Source organism: Astatotilapia calliptera, chromosome 5 (assembly GCF_964374335.1).
Source record: "Astatotilapia calliptera chromosome 5, fAstCal68.1, whole genome shotgun sequence".
NCBI classification, from domain to species: domain Eukaryota; kingdom Metazoa; phylum Chordata; class Actinopteri; order Cichliformes; family Cichlidae; genus Astatotilapia; species Astatotilapia calliptera.
In genome coordinates, this window is record NC_137426.1 from 31,758,252 (window position 1) to 31,774,450 (window position 16,199).

Sequence of the window (16,199 nt, forward strand, 5' to 3'; positions counted from 1 at the left end):
GGCTATGTGGATCTCTGGTAAAATGGTCACTCTTGTCCTATAGTCTCTTTGCACACAAATAGGGCTTATCGATTCCCGAACACATTTCCCCGCATTTGCATAAGCTGTGTGTTGTTTGTGGTATTGTTTCTTTTTTTCCACAGGGTTTGTTTATTTATTTCTCTATGTTAGAAAATCGGTTCCACATTGTCCCTCGATCTGCAGCAGCGGCTGGCGCTGCAGCTGTTAGTTGTTAGTGACTGGAGATGACACAGTTCACCACTTCTCCAAAAAGCCAGCGAGCCTGGAGACCTGCACAGCTGCAGAGTGAGAGGAGAGGAGAGGAGAGGAGAGGATCTCTCTCCTACTTCTCTATCCCAGCCTTCACCAGTGCATCTTCAATTCACTTTGGAGCCCGGAGAACGAGCCGTGCTAACCAAAGAATTCGGCCCAATGACACAACATTAACCCATTTGTACACACAAAGTGCAAAAGCAACAGGCTCACCAGCTGACCTAATGGTTGTTGTGGCAGGGCTTTATTCCCTGGGACCGTTTTGTAACCAAGTGAGCACCATGTGAATACCATCTGTGTACCACTTATTTAAAGCTGGCAGAGGTCCCGTGGCAGCCAATCTGGCAATGAGAAAAAGGAAATAAATTGCATCATTTACTTAACATGCATTTACTGTTGTACCTGTTAAAAGCCCATGACTAAATTTTTTTTTTTTTCTGGTGCCACCTTTTTCTTTCAGCCAAAACTGTGTTTTATGCGTGACAAACCGAGCAACTGTCAGCGGGCTGATAAAGGAGGTTTTTCAAGATGTTAACCACATGAAATCACATTTGCCACCAAGTATATTAAGAGCCCTAAATCCATTTACACCAAAGAAATCTCCAAGTGCATTATGCACTTCACAGAACCCATAAACAGACAATAAGCATATTGTAATTATAATGCCAACTCTTTAATTACGTGTGTCATTTGGGAATGGTCGAGCTTACTAATTGTCAGAGTGATGTGAAAGGACTGGGGGAGGCTAGAAGGAGATCAAGCCTCAGGCCCCAATGAGAACCATATTCCCCACTCTCCAAGCGTGTTAGAAGGCAGAAAATTCAATTGGCATGGTTCCAAAGAAGAACAGTCCAAACAGCCTTAATCAGCAGGGACAAACTCCATGCAAATCATTTACATTAGCACGAGTGGAGAAAGCAGAAAAATATCTGTGGTTTCACTCTCACAACATGAAAGCAAGGAAACTCCTTTGCCTCCTGTAACTTCAGTAACAGGGCTCTTTATATCAGAAACATGCCTTTAGCTGACACCATCTAAAGAAGCAAAAAAACAAACAAAAGGAGGATAAAATACAAGGCGCCTATGTTTACTCCTTATGTGGAGGTGTCCTCAACACAACATCATTAGCATATTAAAACGTTTACCGGTGAAGCAACAACAACAACAACTCTGTGGCTGTAAGTGAATTAGCACTGCATATGTTTTCTTATTTCCCAATACTGATAACGAAAATGTTTAGTAAATAATACAACGCCTGTTAATCGTTCTCTCAATAGTAGCACGTAGCCACCATCTGATAAAAATCATCCATCTGTCATCTGATCAAAAACAACTTGCTAACTGCAAAAATGTTCAGGTGGATTCTGGTGGTGCATTCTACATTATTGTTTTGAAAGACTTCTGACATCAATCACAGGGCAAACCGAATGGAAGTGTCATCACAAACCAAAACATCCTGTACTGAATAATTTGAGGTGAATACTCATTTACCCTTGTGGTTTTATTTGTGTGTTTAAAAAAATCAAATAGAAATATATTTATTTCTGGCAGCTCTAAACTAAAGTTTCTCATCATTTGTCAGCTGACACATTCAACGACACATGCTGATATCTATTCAGTATGAATAAACATTTTAGATGATGCTGCAGGAGTGCTTTGAAACTCATTTTACGGGTGTTTTCACTCTTTTTACTGTAGGCTGTCACAGGAAAATAGTGCATCTATTGCAATTAAATGCTCAAATCTGTGCATATCACCAATTAGAGAAGGAAATATCGTATTTAAAAAGCAGTGGAGAACAAATTAAACAACGTTTTATCTGTTATCTTTAGAGATTCAGGGTTTGTTTGGACATGATCAGAGCCACTTCTGATGTTCACTCCATTTCTTCAGGGGTTTTGCTTGTGTTTTAGGGACTGGAAAGTTTACAGTAAAAATGAAAAATAAAAATAAATAGGTCCATTCTGTCAGCAATAATAGTTTGTTTAGACAAGAACTTCTGTTCTGATGTCAGGAATACAGTGGACCAGAGTCCAGACAAGAAGTCAATTGCCGTGAACAGCCTGTGATACTAACATACGCTGCATATGGCAGTGAATGCGGTGAACAGAGATCACGGAGTGAAATATTCATTCTCTAAGTACAGAGCACCCTGAAAACACTTTGTGAGATGACATCTTCAGATGAATCATCAGCCAAGAAAATGTCAGTTAGACTATGAGAAACTGTCTCCACCATTGTTTACATATTGACTGGCATTATGTGGTTGACCCTGATGAGAACAACTCACAGTCTCCAATGGCATGATCTCACTTGGTGGAAAAAAAGCTGTCACTATGATGGTCACTGGTAGGAGGGTGTGGCGTTGCAATCAATGAAGGTGGAGGGATTTGAAGGCAAAAACAAAACAAATCTATTATTGCTTCTAGAGCATGAAATCATGCATTAGCTAATCCTGTACTGAAACAGTCAATCCTGCATCAGTGATTCTAAAATTTATTGCTCAAATTGTTCTCACCTCTGCTTTTTCCATTGCTCTGTCTATGTGAGGTTGAACTAAACACTTCACTGTGCCCTGGAAGGTCTTTTAAACAGGATCACTATTGATAAAAGAGATCAGAGTGACTGTGTGAAAGAGAAAGCGTAGATGTAGGATTCAGAATTTTCATCTACTATCCATCTCATATTCTAATGCAGCCATTATGCTCTAAAAAGAGACTGCTCATCTATTCATTTTATAGGGCATTTGCAAAAAAGATGACACTGCAAGAGGGTTTGTCAGAGTGATTAAAATTCTTTGAATTAGCCCTTCAATCTCGGCATACAATTGCATATAAAGTACACAGAAATGCACTCAAAAGCCTGGCCCGGCTCCTCTCTGTAGCAGGATATGAAAAGATTGATTTACTCATTTCTCACTATGAGTTGTTTTCAGTGTGAGAAATTGATCGGTCAACACATTAAAACCTTGTACATCATGCACCCCTTATGCACAACATGAAAAGGCTTTCAGAAAAATATCCAATAACTCAAAACAGCTAATTGCTTAAGTTACATTTATAGCATTTACAACAGGTGCAGAAATTTTTAGACAAAAGGCTGTAAACTATAAAATGTAAATTGTACCAGCCGTGAGCTAGAGGGAAAGCAACCATGGAGCATGACACTGAATGTACTTTGATGTCTTTTGCCAGTATCGCTCTTATTAGTCTTACATTTCACAATGTCTGGACTTTTAGTCAGTTTTCACACACTGTAGAAAAGCACGACTTGTGTGAGACCCTGGACCCAAAAGAATATCTAGAATTCCTTTATAATATTTTCTAGAGTACATGTAGATGATTTTCACCTACTTTTCTAATTTCGAGTTGACGAGTGTTTCAAAAAGTATGAAATGAAATGATCAAGAGTACAGATACGGATGCAAAACAGAATCACTGCTACAGTCAGGTTAAGCTCACATCCATCCATAGTAGAGCTGGGCGATATGAGATTTTTTCATATCACGATATGTTTTTTTCATTTCAGGCGATAACGATATCTATCACGATATAAGCCAAATAACTATATTTGTAAGATTTAAATGTGCCGTTGCTCACAAGTAAAATGTGAAATAATCAGCAGCTTGTTTTTATTTAAATATTTATTTCCCATAATAAGTTCAACAGGGTAGATGTACTTAAGGAACATGAGACTTTTTCAGATAAATAAAGGCAAATATTGCAAACTACACAAAAGGCAGCCGCTAAAGCGTTTAAGTTTCAAAATAGAACAAACGAAACAGACTACTAAATTGTCAATTCCACTTAAAAACAAAATATTAATTCTAAAAATAAATCTTAGTTTGTGTTACAGAAGAACAGACAAAACTGACTAACTTTTGTCAATATCAAATAAACTGAGAACTAAAAGGAAATTCTCAATCTCTCCTTGTTGTATAGCTTAGCTTTTCAAACAGTTTTAACAGTTACTTTAGTCTGACAAAAGCCGAATGACGAATTAGCGCTTCCAGTCAGAGACTGAGGCTACGTCCACACGTACACGGGTATTTTTGAAAACGGAGATTTTCCGTTTTCGTTTTAAAAAATAATCCCGTCCACACATAAAGAGAGAAATCAAGGAAAACGCTGCTATGAACATGCCAAAGCAGCAGGTGGCGCTAGATTCCTAACCGTGCAGAAATATTGGCCAATCAGAAGTCTAGAAGCCTCGGTGGGAAAAAGTAAACAAAGCTGGGGCATAGAAGCAGAACAGAGTCGTATGTGTGGACGGACAGTAACTGTGTGTATATGTAAGCATTTAAACACTGCAGAGAGTAGAATTAACAGTAACAGTATTGTAGAAATTCATTTCACCGAAACAATAACGTGGCGCACAGTGTGACGCATGCACCAGTTCATTGTATTTCCAGACTTGCTTTCGGCACAATTTACAGTGCACGCTACTCTGTTTTTTGTCAGACTTGAAATAGCCGAAATACCTTCACACTACGGAACTTCTATGGCTCTTCCGTTCGACAATCTCTCCGGCGTTGGAACCATCATCTGTTTTCTCTTCGGTCACGCTCGGTTGATTTTTCTAGTCGGCACACTCATTTCCTCCATTACCCGCTGGCTGCTTCCCAAACAAACACACGTGCGGCTTGGCACTTGTGCTGTACGTTACAAGTCACGCGACGTGACGCTGCGGCTGTGATTGGTTCGGCTCTGCGCTACTTAATTTGGATTGGCTGATCTTTTTTTTTTTTTTTTTAAGAGGACAAGAGCGGCGAGGTCTATCGCGATAGCTTAATTTCTCTATCGAGTAAAAGTTATATCGCGATACATATCGTTATCGTTCTATCGCCCAGCTCTAATCCATAGCCTTTTGAGTAATCACGCTAAAAATAGAAAAACAAATAAATAGAGAAACAAAACCAATCACAAGCCCACCTTGTGTAGGTGGTTTTAGTAGCACAACAGATGTGAATTATGGTTACAATTCCCCCTTCTATTCCTGTTGAAAAAAAAGTTGCCAGAAAGTGTTTTTGCAGAACGGGAAGTTGAAAGGACATCAATTCAAGTTAAAAACTCTGTGTGAAATTCTCAGCATATGACTTCTTGAGTTATGACGAGGCATTAGTTTCGAGAGGCCTCGACTTTTGATTTCTGAATTCCAAAATTCAGTCATTTACAGCCTCGAGTCCAAAGTTAAGGAAATTATCCAAATACGTTCAGTGATTCTATCAAAAGTATTAAAGGTATATACAGTGAAATGAATAATACATACGTGTGTGTGTGTTTTGTTTTTGTTTGTTTGTCTGGTAGGAAACCTGGCATGGGAAAAGAATTTGGTTGCTTTTTTTATGCACACTGTTTCAATGTGTTGTAAGCTTGACCGGTACATAAGTCACTATAAACACAAAGTCAGCCTTTGGCGTTCCCAGCGTCACTTTTTGCAGAGACTGCGACCTGAAAGTGACGTGCTGTTCACATCACTCCTTAAGTACACAATTAGACTTTTTCTCATGCTTTTAACTCTACTACCTGGAACAAAATAAGCAACAAATAGGTTTCAGTTCTAGTTTAGTTTCTCTCTGTGACTCACCCACTCATTCTCTTGTTCTGTCTCCATCTTTTTTTAGACCAGCTGCATTACCCAAGTCCCCATTCACATCAACTGCAATTGCACATTTATGAGAGATATTTAAGAGCTTATGTAAATCTTGTACAGAAGCTGATCGCTAAGGTCTGCCTTTTTTTTACAACTACTTTTTGCTGCTGTCTTTTTCTTGCCACCGTAAACACTCATTTTGTTCACAGGTCACGTTTTACAAATAAGCTATGTGCCTGTTGTTCTAGCGTGCTGTTATGTCACCTGAGCACAATGTGCACGTGCACGCTTACTGTCAAGAGAGAAAGCCGACTGGTCTTAGGAAACAGAGAAATACTGCCGTTGAAATGCTGCTACAGCACCTTCTACACGATTCAGACAGCACTGAAGATACAATAAAAGTACATTATTTAAACTACAATACTATATTTTGTTTAATTTTATTAAGAGAGCTCTGTTCCATAAATTATATACCTGAACAAACTGGAAATAAAACAAGCATATGAATAGATCAACAGCTAATTTCATGACACCAATTTCATGAAACGCTATTAGTGTCACCCCCACATACTAAACAAATCAACGAAATGTTTAGACTTACATGATGATATAACAGTACTGTAGCATTCGTCTCAGGATTAACAACTCTGATAGTAACTGTGCAGTATTGACACTGCAGGGTGACAAAGCACTGCATTCAGATTTCAGGGTACAGATTTGACCAAGTTCACCTCCGTTCCATTTTACTGTGCCACTTGCCGTGTGTAACGCTATTACAGGTTGTTAGTGCACTGCTTTGTTTGCTGCCATTTGATTACTTTTTGCAGGATAACCGACAGCCACTGCGGTTGCCGCCTCCCATCGAAAAGGGACTTTACACACGTTTGCAACCTCTGATGCTGAGCCGCTCTGTGAAAGCCACAAATGTATCATACCTGACAAGGATCTCTGTGGATCTCAACTTTACACCTGATAAACACAAACCCGGAAATATTATACAGACTGGGAGTCTAGAACAAGTCAAATATGAGACTAAAATTATTTCAAAACAACTGTGGCTGTAGGAGTGTCAACGTCTGGTTTTTTGTTTCCCGCCGCAATTCAGCAACTTTGTGTAAATTGCAAACTTGCATTTTGAAGAAACGCCAAACTCAGACATGTTTCGCCAATTGGTTACAATGAAATTAATAATAATTGCTTTGTGGACGTGGCTGGGACTTGAGTTCATTGTGGCTTTTTGGTATTTAAAATATTATTGAAAAAACCCTCAATGAAACAACAGCTGAAAATAACGTAAATCTTTTTTCTGGTTTAAAAAAAACATTAGAAAAAACGAGTAACTACTTGAAACTGGCAAATACTGTCGCACACAATGGAAATATTAAATAGGAAATTATACACTGTTTTCCCACAATCTCCTTTTAAATTTTTCATTATTATCTTGCTATTCATATGTTAGTCATTTAAATGTAAATTATTTTATTACAATTAACGTTATTTTAAAAAACTGGGTGTAGACTTCATTCAATTTGTCTAAATTCATTTGTGACAGTATCATCTGAAGACACTATACTGTGGTAAAATGTAACTTTGTGTAACTTTGCTTTGTTTACAAAAAAAAAAAGGAATGATGCATAAAAAAATATCATCCAGTACTACCAAAGTTAGCGATATCAACAAAACTACTTTAATCACAAAAACAACAGTGTTTATCTAGTCAGCACATGCAGCAAATGGCTATCCACATTATCTGCTTCAACACATAATTCCAGCCCTGGCTAATCTATTGACCAAAATGATTAAAGAAATAACTCCTGTGAAAATAACCATCTCCAACTGAGTGGTTTGGGAATGGAGCCCCACCCTGTTTACAACACTGAGAACAAAAACAAACTCCCTCCAAGGAGGCCAGGCAAATGCAAGTCACACACTCCAACCAATACAGGCAAACAACAACAACATCTGAGGATCTACTGGGAGAGCGGGCTACCAAACAACAGCAGCCTGCACACAAACAAGGTGAGAGTTTCGAACTGTCAGAGGGAGTGAACTGGAGACTGAAAGAAAGTCTGTGTGTTTGACAGAGAGAGAAAGCGAGACTCGGTGTGAAAGTGGAATTGAGTAGCAAAAGAAAAGTCAAATACCACCCGCGCCGCCCCAGTCTCAGGTCAACTGAATCATCAGGAGTCAGGGAAGATACCGTCACCGCTTTCCATGAATAGCTCACAAAACCACATCAGAATGACTTCACCGAAGCAAAAACAATAGTTTGAGAACACTCTTCCTCAATATCCAGGGGACTCTGAATGAAGAAGTAATGAATCTCAGTTAACAAGGCCATTATCAGTGAGAGAGCTACATCATCCCGATGGACTACGGATCCATAAGGCCCTTACGTCCACTGGCCTTTTATTGTCGCTATTATCTCCTAAGGTATGCCATTAACAATTGTACAAAAAAAGATGAAAGTATCGTGTGTTTGATCTCACACTGTACATCATCATAGTAAACAATGAGGCTGTATAAGGGACACAGGCCCAATTAGCCATCTCTGCTCTCAGCTGTCAAGTGTTTAAACAGCTTGCTAGGATGATAATAGTAACCTGCATACTTTCATCTGTGCTCCAGACTCATCAGCATGGTAGCACCTTTGCTTAAGCGCTGCACTGCATCTTGGGTAATTACTGCTTCCCAATTACCTCCCAGCTGGTAAATATATATCAAATAAACAAGCAACAACCCGTCAATTAGGAGCGCCGTTTCATAATGGGGGTACAAAATGATGTTTTATGCAGAAACAGAGGAAAGCAGAGAGAAAGGGGTAGCATTCAACATCAAAGTGAACTTGTATCTGTTAACTGCACTTACAGTACATCTGAGCATAGCAGTTTGTGAAATAATTAAATCACACGTGTTTACAACTAGTATGAGACTCTAATTAAAGGTATTTTTAATTACAAACAGGGTGAAAAAATACAGCTTGTGATGGTGCTGTTGACTGAGAATGGACTTAAAAATGAAATGTGGCCTTTTCTTCACAGATGAGTGAAGTGGGACAGTAACATTGTCGAATTCAAAGGCAAGGAGAACAGCTGCAGCAACAGTCTGTCAACAAAATTTGCATTGCTGCTCTTTCCTCATCTCCATTACTCTCTCCTGTCTCTCCTCAAGCCCACGGAGCTGCCGGCTCAGATCTGAGTACTCTGATGGCTTATCACATAGCGAGCAGCAGGCTAAGCCGGAGTGATGCGCCCAAAAGACATGATCAAAGCACACCAACTTTCCACCCAGCAATGATGATGGAAGAGCAGGCTCTGCCATGTTATGTTTCTTATTATGCTTGGACTGGCAAGTGAAAACACAGCAAAGAAGTCAAAGATGAGGCCCTAAAAAAATTTCTCCTGCAACCTCATTTTATATTTTTATTATTTTATTTTTTCATATCCCTACTATACTTACAGAGGCTTAAATAGTAGTCTGTGACATTTTCCTATCAATAAATGTCAGTTTTGCTACTCTTATTCCCACATACCATAGTATTGATCTAATCTACAAGCAAGCCCTGAAAGCTTTTATTTTGAAGTGCTAGAGATCCAGCTTTGGATAGGTTTTAAGATTTACACAGTGCGATTCAAGTAAAGTCTCCTTTTCTTCTGCATGAACAGAGAAATCTGTGCCATAGCATGAAAAGCCACCAAAGATAAAAAGTGAAAATTACAGCGTGGCAACACAAGAATCAAACTCTTCACGAACAGACAAACTACATCGCAGATCTAACCACACGGCTCAACTAGAAAACGGATTCTAGTGAAGTCAGCTTAAAGATACTAAACCACACAAGTTGCCACTGACATATTGAAAACATTTTTTTTTGCCTTTTTTTATTACAATTTTTGGATTATGATTTTTCACATTGTATTGAGTCACGTCTACGTTAGATAAATATCACAATTCCTACACCAGTGAAACAGGCTGACTTTTTAACACCCTGCATCATATGAGCTCTGGAATTACAACACAGCTGACCCTTTTATCTCAACAGTAACCATTAGGGATGCACCCAATCACCTTTTTTTCCATTATACCATGTCCTAATTTAACACCGTTGGTGGTTAGGTGTAAATAAGATGCATTCCTCACTGTGAGAAACAGAGTGGGACTGTATAAGACAACATTGGTCTTGACTCAGACACTGCTTTCCAAACCTGGTAAAATAAAAAGTAACAAATAAATACATCAATTTTACCGACTTTAAAGAGAAAAAAACAAATACAAAGTTTAGAAATCGTATTCATCTTAATCATCGAATTCATTTGCACTAGTTTAATCTCACTTCAGTGTAGGCAGCTGTTATTTACGGTCATGTATAGTAGTGTAGTTTCACCTTTCCTCCACTCAGTCTGAGTGCACTTTATTTTACTGTTCCTCACACACACACACACACGTTTACATGGAGTGGAGAGAGGATACGAATGAAGTGAAAAATATTAAAAGAGCTGGCAACAACACTTAATGTTACCACAAGTGCAGTAAACACAAAACATAAAAACACTGAGAGAGACCAAGAGAAAGAAAGCATCACTGCAGTTTTTCAGTTGACCACAGTTTGCAGGTTATCTTCAAATTTTGGCAAACATAGCCATGAAATCTATTGACATAACTAGCGTGAAAACCCCCCAAACTGCTGAGATTTTCCTGTTAGCTTCTTCGATGCTACTTTAGCTCTCTGCTTGCACCTGATTCACCGCTGCTGATATATGGCATAGTAACTTAGATCATATTGCTGTCATTGATGGTTGAGTCAGGTTTTGACGTCAGGATTTTCCTGATATTCTATCCAAACATTAAATTAGTTCATCTGTGATTACGGTTTTATCTTTTTTTCTGCAGTGACAAGCAAAGCAACAAACGTTAGTGTCTACATCACTTCACACTGTAAGGAAAAAATACTTATCTGCGAGACAAATCACACACAGAGAGAGGCTTCAAACATAAGTCAGTGTCTACATAAACTATGGAAGTTTTAACAGAGTTGAGAACCACTTACAGTTCTGATGTCACAAACTGTCACAAGTGGCTTTAGATTATTCTCAGAGCTGGCTTCACTTCCTGTCCATGTTGTCCTGGAATGACAAACAGAACAGCACGTTATTATCTAGGGGGTCAGTAAACAACCTATATACACTCAAAACACACACATATGTGGTACATCTTTAGGTAGTGTATAAAACAAATACGCTATTATGTTGTTATTACACTGGCAAATATTAATAATAAACATATTTCTATCATAATGTTACACTGATGTTCAGGTCACAGCTTCTGAGTAATGTGTGAGTGAATCTGTGAGCAAAACAAACCGGGATGTTGCAGAAATACGGTTCATTGACACAAAAAAAAGCCTGATTAAATTCAGCCGAAAATGTGAGTTAATCTGTGTGAATGATTATCAATACATTTTGGAGAAAAATCCCTAAAAAATGATATTATCAGCCCAACCGTGCAACATCATAAACACACACACAGACTGGACAGCTGATAGAAACAGGTGCTGAGGTTCAGCCTGGCAGCTGAGCACAGCTTGCAGCATATGCCTGAGCCCCTCATGTCTGGACCAAAATGTTTGTAGCTTACCTGCATCCTTCCCCAAACCTTCTGTGGTGTTGTATTACAGAGGAAATTCTGATTTTTAAGCTACTGCATTGTAGCTCGAGAGAAAAACATGGACTCGTAGGAATAAGAGCACAATTATCATATTAAACTGTTTGGATATTCGTATAAGTCTACCAGCAACAATTCATAACACTGTCTATTCACTTATTTATAACTAGCTAAATTTGGAATATTTTGATTATTTACTAAAAATATATAGATGTGGATGGGTTCCGCTGCACTCCTAAAAACACCAGTGTCCCTTCTCTTAAATTGTTTGTTCCTGTTTGCTTTCTCTTATGTGATTAAAATAAATACATTTTATTTTGAAATCCAATGTAAAAACACCATAGAGGATAAAGTAAATATTCTTATATATTTAAACAGCTCAAGCATAATTTATTTCCCAGCAATAAACAGGCTGTGCTCCAATGTTGCACTGTATTCCTAAAACACAACACCAGTAGTAAATTCATTTTGTAACTCAAGTTAATTGATTGTAATTGCATGCTCTCTCTCCTCCCATGCAGGCGGATGACATTTTTTTGTCAGCATCCCTGCCTTTATTAAGGACAGATGACAGTAGAAGACAGTAATTAATGGCTGCCCAAGTTAATAGCCATCCTGAGCGTTTTGGCAGTCTCCATAGAGACCGAGGAGCTGCGCAGAGCTCACCTGAAGCTGTCCACTCTCTGACCAATCGCCTTTGCTGTCACAGAGAACAGTCTGCCAGGGGCCGCGCCACAGGGGCCGGGACACACTAACCTTTACCCTGGAAATATTGTTCTGCTTTCCTTTGTTATCCATTCATGTAACACGGCATTAATGAGCATGCTACACTCATATTCATATTGCCGGTACTCTTCTCCCCCTTTTGTGTCGTGTGAATCAAACATGCAAAAATCACACGACAAATTCATTTACCAGAAAATTCCCTTTTATTCATCTGTCACTTGTCTTGGTTTGTGGAAGAAAAAAAAAGGTTTCGAGCAACTGGTTTTGAGGGCGTCTTGTAATCTGCAATCAAATGAGGGGTGAAGCAGGCAAATAAATCTGAAGGAAACAATATAGTGAAAGCAGAACCTTATTCCCACACTGGACCCGAAAATAACTCTCCTTATCATTCAGCTGCGAGCTCGGGTGCACAGTCAGTTTACAGCCCCTCTGTACCCAGCACAGGGTATTTCAATGTGTGTTCACAAATACTGAGCCGTCAGATGAAAGAGAGGGCCGCTCCACTCAGGGATGGGAGTCCTCGCACTGAATGCATGAGTGACTGATTACTTTCTTACCAGTTGAACCTCGGCTCTCTACAAAGAAGAGCCTTACCCAAGCCTGAAGAGGCCAAACTAGTAACAAGGGCTTTCTAAATTATACAAAATCACAGATTGGTGTGTTAAGCATCTTGCGTCATTACAATGCATACAGCTGCTCTTCCTCAAATTTCAAGCTATTTTTTTAAAATCCCCCTCGCCAACTCAATTTATTCAGTTTCAGTACGGAGCAGGAAAGTACAGTCTTTCTCATTTGTAGACGGAGGCGTGGGGGACACACTTAGGTCGTTCCCATCAGAAACAGCAGAAGGTTGAACGTCTGTATGTAATAGCCGTGTCAAACAGCAGGCCCTGGAAAAGTTGCAAAGAAAGTTCATCCTGAGTTTTTCCTTTTTTCTTCTTTTTTTTGGGAAACCTGGGTCAGCATTTGCGAAGGTCCATTTCTGCATAAGTGAGCACACAAACCCCAGTGCCTGTTCAAATAGTCTGCAGCTCTCTCTCAGGCAGCTCATGACAACAGCCCAGCAGCAGCACTGTTTGATCTCCAATGTTTTCCTTAATCTGGGTTGTCAAGGTTCGCTTGTTGGAGGCTGTTTACTTTACTTCTCCTACAAAAAAGTGTTTTTTTCCCCTCAGACAATGACTAATCCAAAGACCAAGAAGGAGGGAGCACTGCCAGCAATAGTTGTTAAAGCTGCAGTTTCCCTTTTGTAAAATTTCAGATTTTAGTTGTCAGCTGCAATCTTACTGTATGAAACATTAGGGCAAGACTTTATTTATTTATATTTATTTACTTTAGTTATTAAAAAAAACTATAATAATTTTTGGCACTATTTTAATTCTGCCTAATATTAAAAATTAATACAGTCTGAGTGTATCAGATAATTTGTTTATTAGTTATCCACTGTATTTGTAAATAGTGCTTATTTGCCTGTAAGACCCCTTTTAAAAATACACTTTAAAATAATTTTAAGAAAATGTTTTAACGTGTTTGCAATAGGTGAGCTTAAATGCTACTGTGCTGTACAACATTCCTTTGCACAAATAATAATGTTACTGTCTATTAGTTTAAAAAAAAGTTTAACTACACTATTGCAACAACTTGATCTGCAAATATTAAATTAACAAACAAAACAATCTCCATTTTCCGTACAGTGATCGCAGCTCCAGCCAATTTACATTTATGAAAATGTTCAACTGTAACCCACAGCACATCTTATTCAACACAACCATTGTCTCACATCCTGTGCAAACCACTATAAAAGTTGAAATATATAACGTTTAACACTTTCAAAGCGCTATTTTACGTTACCACAGCCATAATTAGGAATTAACTCCGTAATTCCTTTGTGTTAATGAAACGTTACGAAATGAATATCCGCTTTTACTTGTGTTGGGTACACAGCCTTACCGCTGAGCAGGGAAGCCACACCGAAAGAACACGCTTGAATAACGCAACTGATGGACAGCTAAATAAAAGTAATGATAACTTTCAAAGTTGAGGGCTTGCTACACTTCTGACTTCCTCCGGTCTTTCTGAGTTTGGAGCACAGCTAACACGTGGGGGAAAAGCTCCATCCCTGGTTTCACTCCAAAGAAATCACGGCACTCAAAACTTCCCCTTCACCGTGTAAAGTTTAACAAAAAAAACAACTTTTACAGCGCATCCTTAATATGTAGCGTAGTAATTACGGTCTGTTAGCGGCCATTGCTAAGCAGCACGTTATAAACATGTAGCATTCATTTTGAAAATACTTTTTGGACGAGAGGTGCATTTCCCCCGGGGTCTCACGAGTAGCCTCAACTAAGTTAGAAACCCAACTTTTCCCAAAAAAGAAAAAGAACAAAAAAGCAGAGGGTAAATATAGAGTCGTAAAGATATTCTTGTAAAAGCCGCTCGGTACAGCTGCATTAAAACGGCGCTACCTATCGCCCTACGTTATAATAATACAGGTGTATATTTATTTCGCTATTTGTAACAATTCGGCAAACAGCAAGACAAAACCGAGACAAACTCGGTGCGAGTATCCGAGTGCAGCTGCAGCAGCCGCAGCAGGTATCTAGACACGAAACAGCAAAGCTAACGTTAACATTAGAATAGTAGTGAAACTTACCAGAACGGAAAAAAACGCTTTACAGCAGCTAACAGGGCGCACGCGGAGGGTACCGATTCGCTAGTATGAGATAACGAAGCCGTGCACGCGAGCTTGTGTACCGAGAATGCGTGCAACAACAAATCACACAGTAAACAGTGAATATTACTCCGCCCGGGAGGTGGAGGGGGGGAACTAACTAAGTAACTTAAAAGATAATCTTACCGAGGGCGTCGAAATAAAGCGAAATGTGGAGTTTCACACTCGCTGCCTGCCAGTCTTTCTCGCAGGAAAAGGCACGAGCTCCTTGCTTAATGTTCTTATTAGATTTTAACACGCTGTGAAAAGAAGGAGGAAAAAAAAGGAAGAATCGCTGATTTGGATGTTGTTGTTTTGATCTTCCAAATCCGTGACGTCATATCCACCTGAGGTAAACAACGTTCATTGCATTGCAGATCCTAACATCATAGTCACAAGTACATTTCAGTAGCACTTAGTAGCACTTAGTAGGTCCTTTCTATGGGGAAATGTAATGATATGCATTAGTTTTAGCTGAAAATGTGACAGGAGAGAGGGGGCTGTCAGAAAAGCTAAAATCTCTAAGCTCACTAATTATAACTGAGGCTGAATGAACTTCTATTATTTCAGAAAAACTCTCCTGTCTTTTTTTAAAATTATTATTTTACTATTATTTTTTCTGATCTAAGGTTCATCATAACTCTTCCAAAGCCTCACTTAATAAAAAAGAGATAAATGCTTTGACATACTCATCATACATGTTTTAATCTCCAGCTTTGAGGAATTTTAAGCATTGATGGTGGTGGTGGGCAGTACAGACAGTATAGATAATCAAAGTCCAGGTTCTTTTCAGTATGGGCTGCATATCATTTTCTAACATGTAAGCCAGCTCCTCTGGATGTTTTAAAGGGAATGTCAGCACACCTACATTTCAGCAAAGTTGTTTCACTGTTTGGAGTAACTGTTCTGGTTTAAAAGTTTTGCTCACTCTTACACAAAAGCAATTATACAAATGCAACCACAACTCAAATGCCCTGGAGAAGAGACTGGGAAGGTTTAAGTGTCCAGTTAACGCTGGACACTTAACGCTGAGGGCAGCATTAATGTGCCCTCAGAAAATACTCTGAATTTCTTTGATTCATTCCTCTTTTTTGGCCTTGATCAATATTGGAGAAGCACAGCTCACTTCACTGTAAAGGACATTGCATTTATCATGGCCGCATCAGAGCTGAGCGCTGCTGATGGACCTCTGATGAGAGACTGTTTCTTAGTAGAGAGCGCCACCCTCTGGTAGCAC

General features: G+C 39.0%; 1 protein-coding gene across 14 annotated transcripts in view; it reads right to left on the reverse strand.

Annotated features, from left to right (window-relative positions):
* Positions 1-15,418, reverse strand: part of foxp1b (forkhead box P1b) — a 158,961-nt gene extending 143,543 nt beyond the window's left edge. For 11 of the 14 annotated variants that reach the window (XR_013909316.1, XM_080302095.1, XM_080302092.1 and 8 more), the window contains exons 1-2: positions 14,906-15,044; positions 10,913-10,988 (exon numbers count right to left, since the gene is read on the reverse strand). The gene's annotated coding sequence lies outside the window, so the exon portion shown is untranslated. Of the gene's footprint in view, positions 1-10,912; positions 10,989-14,905; positions 15,045-15,109 lie in introns of those variants that run through there. The other 3 variants (XM_080302089.1, XM_080302083.1, XM_080302085.1) reach the window with 2 other exon arrangements.
* Between the last annotated feature and the right edge of the window lie 781 nt (positions 15,419-16,199).